Source organism: Schistocerca cancellata, chromosome 6 (assembly GCF_023864275.1).
Source record: "Schistocerca cancellata isolate TAMUIC-IGC-003103 chromosome 6, iqSchCanc2.1, whole genome shotgun sequence".
NCBI lineage: Eukaryota > Metazoa > Arthropoda > Insecta > Orthoptera > Acrididae > Schistocerca > Schistocerca cancellata.
In genome coordinates, this window is record NC_064631.1 from 579,912,352 (window position 1) to 579,926,874 (window position 14,523).

Consider the following 14,523-nt stretch of genomic DNA (forward strand, 5'->3'; position numbering starts at 1 on the left):
CCTAGAACGACGAGGACACCTGCAATGGACGAGGCAATTCTTCGTGCAGTTGACGATAAACCTAATGTCAGCGTCAGAGAAGTTGCTGTTGTACAAGGTAACGTTGACCACGTCACTGTATGGAGAGTGCTACAGGAGAAACAGTTGTTTCCGTACCATGCACAGCGTGTGCAGGCACCATCAGCAGCTGATTGGCTTCCACGGGTACACTTCTGCGAATAGTTCATCCAACAATGTGTCAAAAAAATGGCTCTGAGCACTATGGGACTTAACATCTATGGTCATCAGTCCCCTAGAACTTAGAACTACTTAAACCTAACTAACCTAAAGACGTCACACAACACCCAGTCATCACGAGGCAGAGAAAATCCCTGACCCCGCCGGGAATCGAACCCGGGAACCCGGGCGTGGGAAGCGAGAACGCTACCGCACGCAACAACGTGTCAACCCTCATTTCAGTGCAAGTGTTCTCTTTATGGATGAGGCTTCATTCCTACGTGATCAAATTGTAAATTTTCACAATCAACATGTGTGGGCTGACGAGAATCCGCACTCAATTGTGCAATCACGTCATCAACACAGAATTTCTGTGAACGTTTGGGCAGGCATTGTTGGTGATGTCTTGATTGGGCCCCATGTTCTTCCACCTACGATCAATGGAGCACGTTATGATGATTTCATACGGGATACTCTACCTGTGCTGCTAGAACATGTGCCTTTACAAGTACGATACAACATGTGGTTCATGCACGATGGAGCTCCTGCACATTTCAGTCGAAGTGTTCGTACGCTTCTCAACAACAGATTCGGTGACCGATGGATTGGTAGAGGCGGACCAATTCCATGCCCTCCGCGCTCTCCTGACCTCAACCATCTTGACTTTCATTTATGGGGGCATTTGAAAGCTCTTGTCTACGCAACCCCGGTACCAAATGTAGAGACTCTTCGTGCTCGTATTGTGGACGGCTGTGATACAATACGCCATTCTCCAGGGCTGCATCAGCGCATCAGGGATTCCATGCGACGGAGGGTGGATGTATGTATCCTCGCTAACGGAGGACATTTTGAACATTTCCTGTAACAAAGTGTTTGAAGTCACGCTGGTACGTTCTGTTGCTGTGTGCTTCCATTCCATGATTAATGTGATTTGAAGAGAAGTAGTAAAATGAGCTCTAACATGGAAAGTAAGCGTTTCCGGACACACGTCCACATAACATATTTTCTTTCTTTGTGTGTGAGGAATGTTTCCTGAAAGTTTGGCCGTACCTTTTTGTAACACCCTGTATAACGTGGAACACATGGTGAGGTGGGAACCTGTAGATGTGAAATTCTGTTACGTAGTTGCTGTCATGTGTCGTTTGCCGAGTGGGTACCTACATTTCATTCTTTGATGCATATTTCCAATGCGAGGTTGATAGATTTCTGATTTATGTAGAATATTATTTTATAGTATATTCACTGATTTCAAGGCAAGTTTCAGTGCTGTCGGTAAAATACTCGCTGTACAAACCAATATCCCTAACTTTATGCTTCATTAAGTACAAATTTCATTGGTTTTGGAACTATATTCGGTTTTCAATGGAAAATTCAGTTGTCGTCGGTTCAATATTCGTTTCAAAAGCGTAAGACTACTATTGGAGAGGGACTTAACAGTTATTTAAGTTGAAATTTCATTTTTTTTTGGATACATTATTCGTTGATTTCACCATAACTGACGTGAAAATTCTATGATTTCCTGTATGTGTGTTAGCTGCCTGCATTTAGAAATTCTACAGCTACGTCTAACACTATGCGTGCAGTGTAAGACACATAGTCAAACTGGAACCCTTAGTTGTAAAAGTTCTGTGACATAACTGCCATGGACCTGGCAATAAATCGCATATGTATTCGGATTTCAGCACACGTTCCCAATGATTGTCTTAGGTCTCATGCTCCCTCCTTGTACAATCAGTGTCTAATATCATTGACGTCATTGCACTTTGCGTAAAAATTTATCAAACCATAAAGTAACGATACTTAAGTGTGGGGAAAACCAGTGTCTGCTTCAGAATACGAGTCCTAATTTTTTCTCTCTTTGAAGTCACCACCCATTCTGCAGGGATACCACTCTGCGCATGGAATTTACATGAATTTCGTGAACCATTTGAATCCTTATATTTCCAGAAACCTACCAAGGGCCTAGGTCACGCAGAATCATAGCTATACTCGATGTAAAATATATGCCAATCAGATGTTCACTTGTGCTATTCATACTGTACACATACAATAAAAAGCGGCGATAGTTAAAGATAATATAGATCTTTATTATGGGTGGTGTATACTTTCATTGAATCGGATTCAGGCTTCATCTGTAAAAAATTATTAACATGACTTCAACAGTTATCACAAATGGCGCTAGAGTATTTCATCATGCAGGCAAGGGGGTGCTCAAACCATCAGATAACTATACTGAACTGGCACCAAACAGTGGTTGAAAACTAAATAACATTCTAGAGAGATTCATGTACACTGCTCCAGCTGCAGAATTTCGGAACTGTTACATAGCCTTCCTCTACCACAACAGGATGCAGTCCTGTTCTAAAACTAGTGTAAGTTTAAGAGTACGATCGTGTAGTCTTAGGAATATGTCTGAAAGCTGCGTCATCTTTTTGAGTGTGCCGAGTGTGTTGGGGTCACACAGCCTGTACCGGACGAAAGGCGAGGTATGTCCATTGGGACAACTAACCATATGACGTGGTGCTCACTGTTCTAGTCACATAGGTGAAAGCACCCTATCTGTAGGGGTACACTCAGACGCTGCATGACGTCATGTGGAGCACAGCTGAGGTTCCTGGTGATAGCGACTACCAGCTGAAGTCAGGCAGCAGTGGGTGCGGCTGATTGTGGAGCACGGCAACGGCATTTCCAGCAGTGCCCGATGAGTGCAGACGGTAGTTCATGGTCCACAGGTGGCGAACTTCACAGAAGAGAGCCTCCCTAGTGTGATGAATTCCTATTTCTACCAAACATGATGCTGACAACTAAGCGGCCTGCATCAGTAGTATATTCAGTTTTAAAGTTAGGACCACTGCTCCATAGTTTTGACAGCCAGAAGACATCCCAATTATTTTAAACTTTTTTTACGTTGGTTTTCTCGCCATTTTGAACTTATGGTAACTGGTGTGGAAGGCGATTACTTTATACTGTAATGCCGAAGAGTTGGGGAAGACTGTATTTGCATAGTATAAGTGGACTTGGGGAAAATATGGGCTCCTGATTTTTAAATTGGAACAACATTATGCTGTAAGACATATGTGTTGACTAATTTTAACTTAGGGTGACAGCAGTTTTTAGTTACGACCAGACAGGCTCCTTACCTAGCTTGCATTATCGTGAATCTCTCGCCCAGCACAAAGTTCCAGGCGACTGGAAAAAAAAAGCGCAGGTGACTCCAGCATATAAGAAGAGTAAAGGAACGGACCCGCAAAATTACAAGCCAATATCCCTAACTTCTGTTTGCTGCAGAATCCTTGAACATGTTCTCAGTTCGAATATAATAAACTGTAAGTAGGCTGTTTAGGTTTTTATATTGGTAACGCCACGTAGCGCTCTGTATGAAAATCACTGGCTGTGCTGTGTGCAGTCTGTGGCTAGTTTGCATTGTTGTCTGCCATTGTAGCGTTGGGCAGTTGTAGTTTGTGTAATTAGTGTAGATTTTGTTTACTGCTAGCGCGTAATTGTAGAGAGAATATCCTTTGTAGTTGCAGTCTTTCATTGTTGTACAGTAAAACAGGTGTGGCACGTATGTAAATTTGCACTAAGTATTTCGCAGCTGCGCTTGCAATTAATTAGATATCATTTTTCAGTGCTATGTTAATGTGTTCTCTTATTTTTTTGAACACTATTAAGGTAAATACATTGTTTGTTCTCTATTAAAATCTTTCATTTGCTAACTATACCTATCAGTAGTTAGTGCCTTCCATAGTTTGAATCTTTTATTTAGCTGGCAGCAGTGGCGCTCGCTGTATTGCAGTAGTTCGAGTAATGAAGATTTTTGTGAGGTAAGTGATTTGTGAAAGGTATAGGTTAATGTTAGTTAGGGCCATTCTTTTGTAGGGATTTTTGAAAGTCAGATAGCGTTGCGCTAAAAAATATTGTGTGTCAGTTTTAGCACAGTCATGTATAATTCTTCTAAGGGGACGTTTCAAAACTTTCTTGAGACTGAGAAGCTTATGCCGACGAATCAGCTTGGTTTTAGAAAGCATCGCTCGTGCGAAACACAGCTTGCCCTTTTCTCACGTGATTCACTGCGAACTATGGATGAAAGGAAACAAGCAAATTCCATATTTCTAGATTTCCCGAAAGCATTTGACACGGTGCCCCATTGCAGGCTGTTATCGAAGGTACGAGCATATGGAATAAGTTCGCAGATGTGTGAGTGACTCGAAGATTTCTTAAATTGTAGAACCCAGTATGTTGTTCTCGACGGCGAGAGTTCATCAGAGACAAGAGTATCGTCATGATTGTCCCCAGGGAAGTGTGATAGGCCCATTTTCGTTCTCTACATACATAACTGATTTGGCGGACAGGGTGGGCAGCACTCTGCGGTTATTTGCTGATGATGCCATGGTGCACAGTAAGGTGTCAAAGTTCAGTGACTCTGAAAGACGACTTAGACAATATTTCCAGTTGGTGTGATGAATGGCAGATAGCCCTAAATGTGGAAAAATGTAAGTTAATCCGGATGAGCAGAAAGATCAAACCTGTAATGTTCGGATAAAGTATTGCTAGTGTCCTGATTGACACAGTCAAGTCGTTTAAATATCTGGGCGTAACATTCCATGAACGATATGAGATGGAACGAGCGTGTGAGAACTGTGGTAGGTATGGCGAATGGTCGACTTCGGTTTATTGGGAGAATTTTAGGAAACAGTGGGTCACCTGTAAAGGAGGCCGAATATAGGACTTGGTGCGACCTATTCTTGAGTACTGCTCGAGTGTCTGGGATCCATACCGGGTCTGACTGAAGGAAGACATCGAAGCAGTTCGGAGGCGGGTTGCGAGATTTGTTACTGATAGGTTTGAGCAACATGTAAGTGTTACAGAGATGCTTTTGGAACTCAAATGGGAATCCCTGGAGGGAAGGCGACTTTCTTTTCGAGAAACGCTATTGAGAAAATTTAGAGACCTGGCATTTGTAGCTGAGCCAACGGCCTTGCCACAGTGGTAACATCGGTTCCCATCAGATCACTGAAGTTAAGCACTGTCGGGTTGGGCTAGCACTTGGATGGGTGACCATCCGGTCTGCCGAGCGCTATTGGCAAACGGAGTGTACTCAGCTCTTGTGAGGCAAACTTAGGAGCTACTTGATTGAGAAGTAGCAGCTCCAGTCTCGGAGACTGACATACGGCCGGGGGAGCGGTGTGCTGACCACGTGCCCCTCCATATCCGCATCCAGTGACGCCTGTGGATTGAGAATGACACGGCGGCCAGTCGGTACCTTTGGGCCATCATGGCCTGTGCGGGAGGAGTTTAGTTTTAATTTGAAGCTGAGTGCCGAATGATTCTACAACTGTTAACATAGACTGGCGTAAGGACCACGAACATAAGGTACGAGAAATTAGAGCTCATACGGAGGCATATACACTCCTGGAAATTGAAATAAGATCACCGTGAATTCATTGTCCCAGGGAGGGGAAACTTTATTGACACATTCCTGGGGTCAGATGCATCACATGATCACACTGACAGAACCACAGGCACATAGATACAGGCAACAGAGCATGCACAATGTCGGCACTAGTACAGTGTATATCCACCTTTCGCAGCAATGCAGGCTGCTATTCTCCCATGGAGACGATCGTAGAGATGCTGGATGTAGTCCTGTGGAACGGCTTGCCATGCCATTACCACCTGGCGCCTCAGTTGGACCAGCGTTCGTGCTGGACGTGCAGACCGCGTGAGACGACGCTTCATCCAGTCCCAAACATGCTCAATGGGGGACAGATCCGGAGATCTTGCTGGCCAGGGTAGTTGACTTACACCTTCTAGAGCACGTTGGGTGGCACGAGATACATGCGGACGTGCATTGTCCTGTTGGAACAGCAAGTTCCCTTGCCGGTCTAGGAATGGTTAACGATGGGTTAGATGACGGTTTGGATGTAACGTGCACTATTCAGTGTCCCCTCGACGATCACCAGTGGTGTACGGCCAGTGTAGGAGATCGCTCCCCACACCATGATGCCGGGTGTTGGCCCTGTGACCTCGGTCGTATGCAGTCCTGATTGTGGCGCTCACCTGCACGGCGCCAAACACGCATACGACCATCATTGGCACCAAGGCAGAAGCGACTCTCATCGCTGAAGACGACACGTCTCCATTCGTCCCTCCATTCACGCCTGTCGCGACACCACTGGAGGCGGGCTGCACGATGTTGGGGCGTGAGCGGAAGACGGCCTAACGGTGTGCGGGACCGTAGCCCAGCTTCATGGAGACGGTTGCGAATGGTCCTCGCCGATACCCCAGGAGCAACAGTGTCCCTAATTTGCTGGGAAGTGGCGGTGTGGTCCCCTACGGCACTGCGTAGGATCCTACGGTCTTGGCGTGCATCCGTGCGTCGCTGCGGTCCGGTCCCAGGTCGACGGGCACGTGCACCTTCCGCCGACCACTGGCGACAACATCGATGTACTGTGGAGACCTCACGCCCCACGTGTTGAGCAATTCGGCGGTATGTCCACCCGGCCTCCCGCGTGCCCACTATACGCCCTCGCTCAAAGTCCGTCAACTGCACATACGGTTCACGTCCACGCTGTCGCGGCATGCTACCAGTGTTAAAGACTGCGATGGAGCTCCGTATGCCACGGCAAACTGGCTGACACTGACGGCGGCGGTGCACAAATGCTGCGCAGCTAGCGCCATTCGACGGCCAACACCGCGGTTCCTGGTGTGTCCGCTGTGCCGTGCGTGTGATCATTGCTTGTACAGCCCTCTCGCAGTGTCCGGAGCAAGTATGGTGGGTTTGACACACCGGTGTCAATGTGTTCTTTTTTCCATTTCCAGGAGTGTAGATAGTCGTTTTCATCTCGCTCAACTTGCGAGTGGAACAGAAAAGGAAATGAGCAATAGTGGTAGAAGGTACCCTCCGTCACGCAACATGTGGTGGCATGCGGACTATCTATGTAGATGTAGATGAATTCCAGATGTGGAACAAGTGACCTGAATGCTATAAGTAACCCAACAGGTCTCTACAGGACTGGACGCTTTCTGGCAGGCACGTTACTTCCTTTAGTGGGAGCATCTTGGATTCTGACTTCATAGAGCTGCACCTGTATCCCGAGTTGGCCATCTTTAATTCTATACTTAGAACAAGTGTCAGCTTCCACCAACATGACAAAGTCCCGTATTCGATTGCTGAATTTTCCTGCAATTCATACTTAGGACAACAGACCTACTTCCACAGTGACTCATTGGAGTAGGAAGAAAACCCATTTTTTTCCATTTTCCACCAATATTTGTACTTCTCCCCATTTTATACATAGGGCAATGAGCCTTTGACAGATGCATGGAGGATGGAGGGGTGCAGAAATGTGATGATTCATGAGTGATGTCATCGGTGCCATATTTTGCACCAGAACTGGCCCAGTCTACCCACTTGTCTCTTCGATCAAATGTTCTGTTACATTGCAGTCTACAGAAAAATGTCTGTGTGCCATTGACTCTTGCCACAAATTACTCCATGGTGCGATAACCAGACATTTGTAATATCGCTTATAGGACGCTTTGAGATGGAGTCCAGTGTCAGAAATAACGAGTATGCCTATATACGTGATTTGTTTTGTAAGTACCATATGTACGCAACTCTGTGAGCTGTTGTTTTCCCTCTGAGATCTTACATGCAGTTCATCAACATTGCTGGATATATGAACTTTGTGCTACATTATACTGTTAAAGGACAATGCTCCTTGAAGAGAGACTACCATATCGGCCTCTGTTTCAGATGAATGTGTCAAGCAAACACGCCTATTGTGTATTGTGAACATTGTGAAGAATATCCCTATAGAATTATGTGATGCCCTTGTGACTGCGAAAGTTATTGCGAATTCACCACATAGGTCTCAATGGACTCATAATACACAAAGAATACTTTGCTGGAATGTTGAGTTTATAGAGTTCTGTTGTAATGATATTTATACTGTCTTAAAAAAGTTTTTTTACCTATCATTGTGCGACGTAGCTAACGGAGGAGGAGGAAGAGATAAGTGTTCAACGTTCCACTGAGAACGAGGTTATCAGAGTCGGAGCAAAAGCTCGGATTAGGGAAGGAAATCGGCCGTACCCTTTCGAGGGAACAATCCCGGCATTTACCTGAAGCGATTTGGGGATATCACGGAAAACCTAAATGAGGACGGCTACACGCGGGTTTGAACTGTCATCCTCCCGAATGCGAATCCAGTGTGATAACCACTGCACCACCTACTCGATGTACCTAAAGTATACCAAGATGGACACGCTCAGTGCTTTCGCACATCATACGGAGAAATAGTGAGGCGTTATTCATTCAGAACCAAAAAGAAACTACGAGACTTCCTTAAGAGACGTTAGAGAAGGCGTCTTTGTCAGAGAAGACGCCTGAAAGGGGCCATTGTTGGTGGGCGCGACGTGCAGATGCCAGAGGCAGTAGCGGGGTTGCAGCCGAGGAATATCCCACACGGCAGCTGATGGCCGCTGCTTCTAAGAGACATCAACTCAAACTACTAGTTTTCCCAGCTCATAACATCTGAAGCTATTATCATTAGATGGTCTTAGTCTATAACATAAAGATGACGGCCTTTGCTATATTGCATAAAGAAAGGAGACCACCCCAGCTTGAAAACTGTAAATTCAAAGATTAACTAGAGTGAATCTTTGACTACTCAAAGATTTGTAGCGATCGTTCACAGTCCCATTTCAGCACCTTGTTGTGTGTATTAAATAGTTGTCTTTTCTCAAATTTCACCCCCTTCTTACCACAGACGTAGTGGAGAACAAAGCTTAACATCTAAAAAATTTTCGATTTTGATTTGTTTCTGAATTCCTATATTTTAAAATGAGAGGAGTCGATTGAACTTGTTAAAATTTAACAAAACTCGACATATGAGACATTAAATACATGTGAGATATTGTAGAGTTTTGCACAACTTAACATCACTGAAAGAGAATTTTCAAAACTTAACATCTACACAACGTTATCTTTTGAATCAATTTTGAAGCAAAATTCACCGTGCTTTTCCGTGTTAATGATGATGAACATCGATTCCCTCTATTGCCAACAATGCGTTGGAACACCGCCACAAATAGTATCGCTGAACAGCGTTCTCACGTGGAAGTGTGGTATGTGAGAGGCAGTTCACTCTATAAAATGTTATGAGGTGTAGGCATTCTATTGTGTCGTGTGTGAACAAAAACTTTGTATCCATGTATCGTGTCCAGTATATTACTATCCTATAAGAAGGAAACTACGAGTAGCTGCATTGGTGACCCCAGCTACTGTGAATGCCGCGCCATAATCGTGAAATTTAGTCCTGAGTCGCCTTATTGAGTGTTAAAAATGCAGCCATTAGACAAGAAACCTGTTACATTAACTGCCCTAAACGGCTCCACTGTTCTGATTTCATCAGGATGTGCCACAACTCAGTGGTCTCATTGTCTTCAACAGCAGACAATGTGGAAAACCGACCAGGATGCCAGTGCAAATGTTGTTCCGTAAGACACAGTAAGTGTGACGCAACAATGGCCGCCAGGAGAGCCACTATTAATGAACTAGCACTCTCAACATACTCTGGCAAGTTTCAGCGATACACCGCGTCAGTGTTCAGGTGGTCAGATATTGTACCAGCTTCGTCTTCCACGCATGTTGCATCGTGATCGCTGTCATTCGATGCAAACTGTTCTCATGTACAACCACTGTCCAATGTCGACGCCATTTTTGGTACTACAACCATGTCGCTGATGCCATTAGTGGCCCCCATTCCTACCTTACTTTCCAGCTCCCTCGATACGTCCACCACCAGAATATACAGCACAATGCCAATCTACGCCTCAACCTGAACTTCCGCCTTTCCATCCAGACAAAGTGACATTCTGGTTTGTGATAGTAGAGTGCGTCCTTTCTTCGCTCGGCATAGTGAATGACAGGTCGAAGTTTGTAATGCTGATCTGCCTTCTCGATAATATGCTGAACTAATTAGCGACATCAAACTCGGCCCTCCCGCCTGCAACGAGTGCAACACAGCGAAGGCAGCCTTGCTACAAAGCCTCATTGCATCACAGAGCAACATGTGCGCCAAGTCATCTATGATGAACACCTCGCAGGGGGGGGAGGTCCTTCCCAATTGCGGCGCCAACTACGTTCCCTGACGGATCCCGGTTTGATACAGGACACTACGCCCTGGACGCTGTGTATCGTTAAACTTTCACCTCAACTACAGCTAACCATGATCGCATATGGGGCAAAATCACGGGACTAAATACTGGCCTTAGCGGACACTATGTTTGTGTTTTATGCAGAATAGTCAGCACATCAATCTGGAAGAGCCCATCTCTGCCCCCTTGTCAACTGACACGCACCCCAAATAAACCCATTGCGGTCCCAACTCTGTGCGAAGCTGATGTCATGGATACCTGTTGTGGACTGTGGAATGCACATGATGCCACACCGCTAGCAGGTGATTTCTCCCCTGATTGGTACCACTTGTAATTTGGCGCCACCGCTCGCAACTTCGAGCAGCCCTCCTGTTCTTTCCCAAAGTTGCAGACATGGGCTACAGTCTGCGCACTGGCTTGCACCAAAACATTAAGTTACCTCTTTTCCACGACTCGACATCTGCTGAAGGAAGTCTGCATATTTATTACCAATCTACAAACATGTACTTCTTATTGACACAATTTCAAATGTATGCACAGAGCCTCGACAAATGTTTGAACTGCACTCTGAAGCCCTTGGGCTCAGGCCCATGCAGCTAACAATGTTAGCATTCATGTGCACAGCACTGTGGATCATGTCATACAATTCATGGACAATTTATGCTGTTCCTGGACTTTCTCCATTCCTAATGTTGCTGAACCTGTTCTGGAGATCGACTTTCTCCACAGATTTCGTCTCTCCCAAGATCTCAAGAATGCTTCCTTATTCCACCACATGACGACACATCAGTCCATCTTGGGGCTTTTTGCCCCAGCTCCACCATGTACTCACCTGCAACCTACGTCACTGCCAATCCAAGTGTTCTTTAAGTCTTCAAGAGTGTGTTGCAACATTGAAGCTATTACTACAATCGAGGAACCTGTCCTTGCGGCCCACAGTGACTTATGGTTGCTGTGCCCCATTGTTAATGACCAACATTGACAGATACAATAGAAGTCTCTTGCACTCATGCATATTTGCGAGCTTCCTCTGGCAATTTGACCATGTCCCCAACATCCAGGCACACCCCCTCGCTGCAGCTTGATGAAGCCACCCCGCAGGACACATAATGATGACACTCGCCACTGGTCAGTAAAGCCCTGGTTTGTCGCCTTAGCCGAGTCGTTAGCGCATCTGACTGCCATACAGTTTCTGGCCAGGTCGTAGATTTCTCCACTTGGGGAATAGGTGGTGTTCTCATCACCATCGATACGCAAGTCGTCCAATGTGGCGTCAGCTGAAAAGACTTTGAACTTAGTGGACGAACTTCCCCAGGTAGGGTCTCCCAGCCATCAATGCCATACGATCATTTCACTCAGTACAGCACTTTCTGCTTCATGCCTCCTGTTTAAGCAAACACATCCCATCTCCCACACAACACATCTTGGATTAAGCTCTGTCAGTGGGTTCTCAAAACAGGTAGAACATACCACATCAATGTGACCCTGGATCTGGCCATTCATCTCAAAGCATGGTGTCTTGCACTTATTATCTTCCATGCAGCTAAGGTGCTGGTGGATGAACTGTTGTACCTGGGTATCTTTCGTCTGTCAGAGAGAACTTGGTCTCACACATAAAGTTGGTCCCCAAAAAACATAGTTCCATCCAGCTCTGTGGTGACTATAGCACTCTTAACTCCTACGTGGTTCTTAACAGCCACCTCATCCCTTACATCCAAGATTTCACGCATTTTCTCATGTGGGCAGCTATTTTTATTGTTACTGATTGCGGTAAGGCCTATTGTAAGATCCGCTTGCATCCGGTCGTTGTCATCAAGACAGCTGTTACTACACCCTTTGGCATGTTTGAGTTCCCGTTGTCTGAAGAATGCATCTCAGACATGGTAACGATTTATTGATTTATTCATGGGGCGCTTTTCAAACTTGATTGCTGTTACATGTATCTAAATGAAATTATAATTTTCTCCACCAATTCTCAAAGCTATGAACTACACCTCAAACTCACTCTCGCTGCCCTCTGTGATGCAGAGCTGACCATCAACGAGGAAAAAGTGCAATTTCGGAAGCTGGAGGTGAAATTTCTCTCGGACACCCTCAATGCTAATGGGATCAAACCAACACCAGACCATGCTAGACTCGTTCACCTGTGGCCACTGCCTCGATCCTATCACAACCTTTGCCAGTTTCTGTGCATCCTGAATTTCTACTGGTGACACTTCCCAGGCCTACGCCCTTGCAGGCTAACAAACACAGGACAAAGTGTAACGTATCTGGACTACGGAAATAAAAAAGGCATTCGACCACTCCAAGGAGTGTCTTGTGATGGCTGTTTACCTGGCGCACTGTATACCAGACGCCCAGATTATCATCACCATGGACGAGAGTAATTTGGCCAATGGTGCAGTCCTCCAGCAAGAGGTCACAGGTGACATGCAACCGCTCCATTTGTTCTCCAATAAACTCACGATCTCCCAAATGAAATTGTCGACATTTGAGTGTGAGGATCTCACTGTACAAAAGGCTGCTTTTGGGAAGACATTGAAAGTCGCCACATTGTAATCCACACTGACCACAAAGCACTGGCAGATGTCATATGTCACCTGTCAATGACTGTCAAGCCACGACAATTTCGCCATCTCGTTCTCATTGCGCATCTGCACAAAGCAGAAAACATTGTCACTAACTACCTCTCACACATGCACACGATTTCCCTCACTCTCGATTACAATAGACTGGCTGAGTACAAGAGTGAGACCCAACAATTTCTGCCTTACACGACGACAATTCCTGCAATCTCAAAACTGAATGCAAATCAGTTTCCAGTTTGGAGAGGTCAGCGTCCTCTGCCATGTGTCCCAACACGATCTTCGACTGCTCCTCCCTACACTGAAGCGACAGCCAGTCTTTGATCGTCTCATACGGGAGTTCGACTTACGATCTAGCACGTCACTGAACACTTCTCTTGGACAGGCGCAGTTACTGTACATGGATGCAGACGTGTCTCGAGTGACAGTGCAGTAAAATGGTCTGCCATGCGCCAACGCCTTTTTGCATCTTCGATATACTGCACAATGGTTTCCACCAAGTGCACTTGGACTTCATTGAACTCATGTTGGCGTCAGAGAGATATAAGCCACACACTGATCGTTCCGGATACTCAGAGGCCGGAGAGACTTTTACCGTTGCGCTAGTTGTTGACAACTGTACTAAACTTACAAGCAATTTCCGAATACATGGCCAGAATGAGTTCATGATCACATGAGGAGAAGTGACATAAAATCGAAAAATTAAGAAAATTCTAGATCCACATATATATACTCCGCCCAAGCAGTGTGTGGCGGAGGACACAAATCGTGCCAGTGATATCCCCCCCCCCCCCCCCCGGTCTGTTCCACTCCCTGATCGCGCGAGGGAAAAACGACTGTCTGAACGCCTCAGTACGTGCTCTAATTTCCCTTATCTTTGAATGAAGATCATTACGCGATTTGAAATTTGGTGATAATAATATATGCTCTACATCCTCGGCGAAGAACGGATTTCGTAATTTAATGAGCAGCTCCTTCCGTTTAGCGCGCCGTCTATCTGCAAGTGTGTCCCACTTCAAACTTGTTGTGAGATTTGTAACGCTCTTGCGATGGGTAAATGTACCAGTCATGAATCTTGCCGCTCTTCTTTGGACCTTCTCGATCTCTTGAATCAGATCCAAGTGGTAAGGGTCCCATATAGACGAACAATACTTCAAGACTGGACGAACTAACGTATTTTAAGAAATTTCCTTTGTTGAAGGACTGCATCGCTTCAGAATTCTACCAATAAACCGCAACCTAGAGTTCGCCTTGCCTGTTACTTGTGTAATCAGATCATTCCATTTGAGATTATTTCGAATAGTCACACCCAGACACTTCGCGGATGTTACTGCTTCCAAAGACTGGGCATTTATTTTGTATTCGTACGTTAATGGGGATTTTTGCCTTGTTATACGCAATAGGTTACATTTACTAATATTGAGAGATAACTGTCAGTCATTACACCACGCATTTATGTTCTGCAAATCCTCATTAATTTGTTCACGACTTTCGTGTGATACTATTTTCCTATAGACTACAGCATCATCGGCAAACAGACTAATGGCGCTGTCAATAC

General features: G+C 45.4%; 1 pseudogene; it reads left to right on the forward strand.

The window, feature by feature from the left end:
• The first annotated feature begins 5,184 nt into the window (after positions 1 to 5,184).
• On the forward strand, positions 5,185 to 5,302 carry LOC126089795 (5S ribosomal RNA; annotated as a pseudogene).
• The last annotated feature ends 9,221 nt before the right edge of the window (positions 5,303 to 14,523 follow it).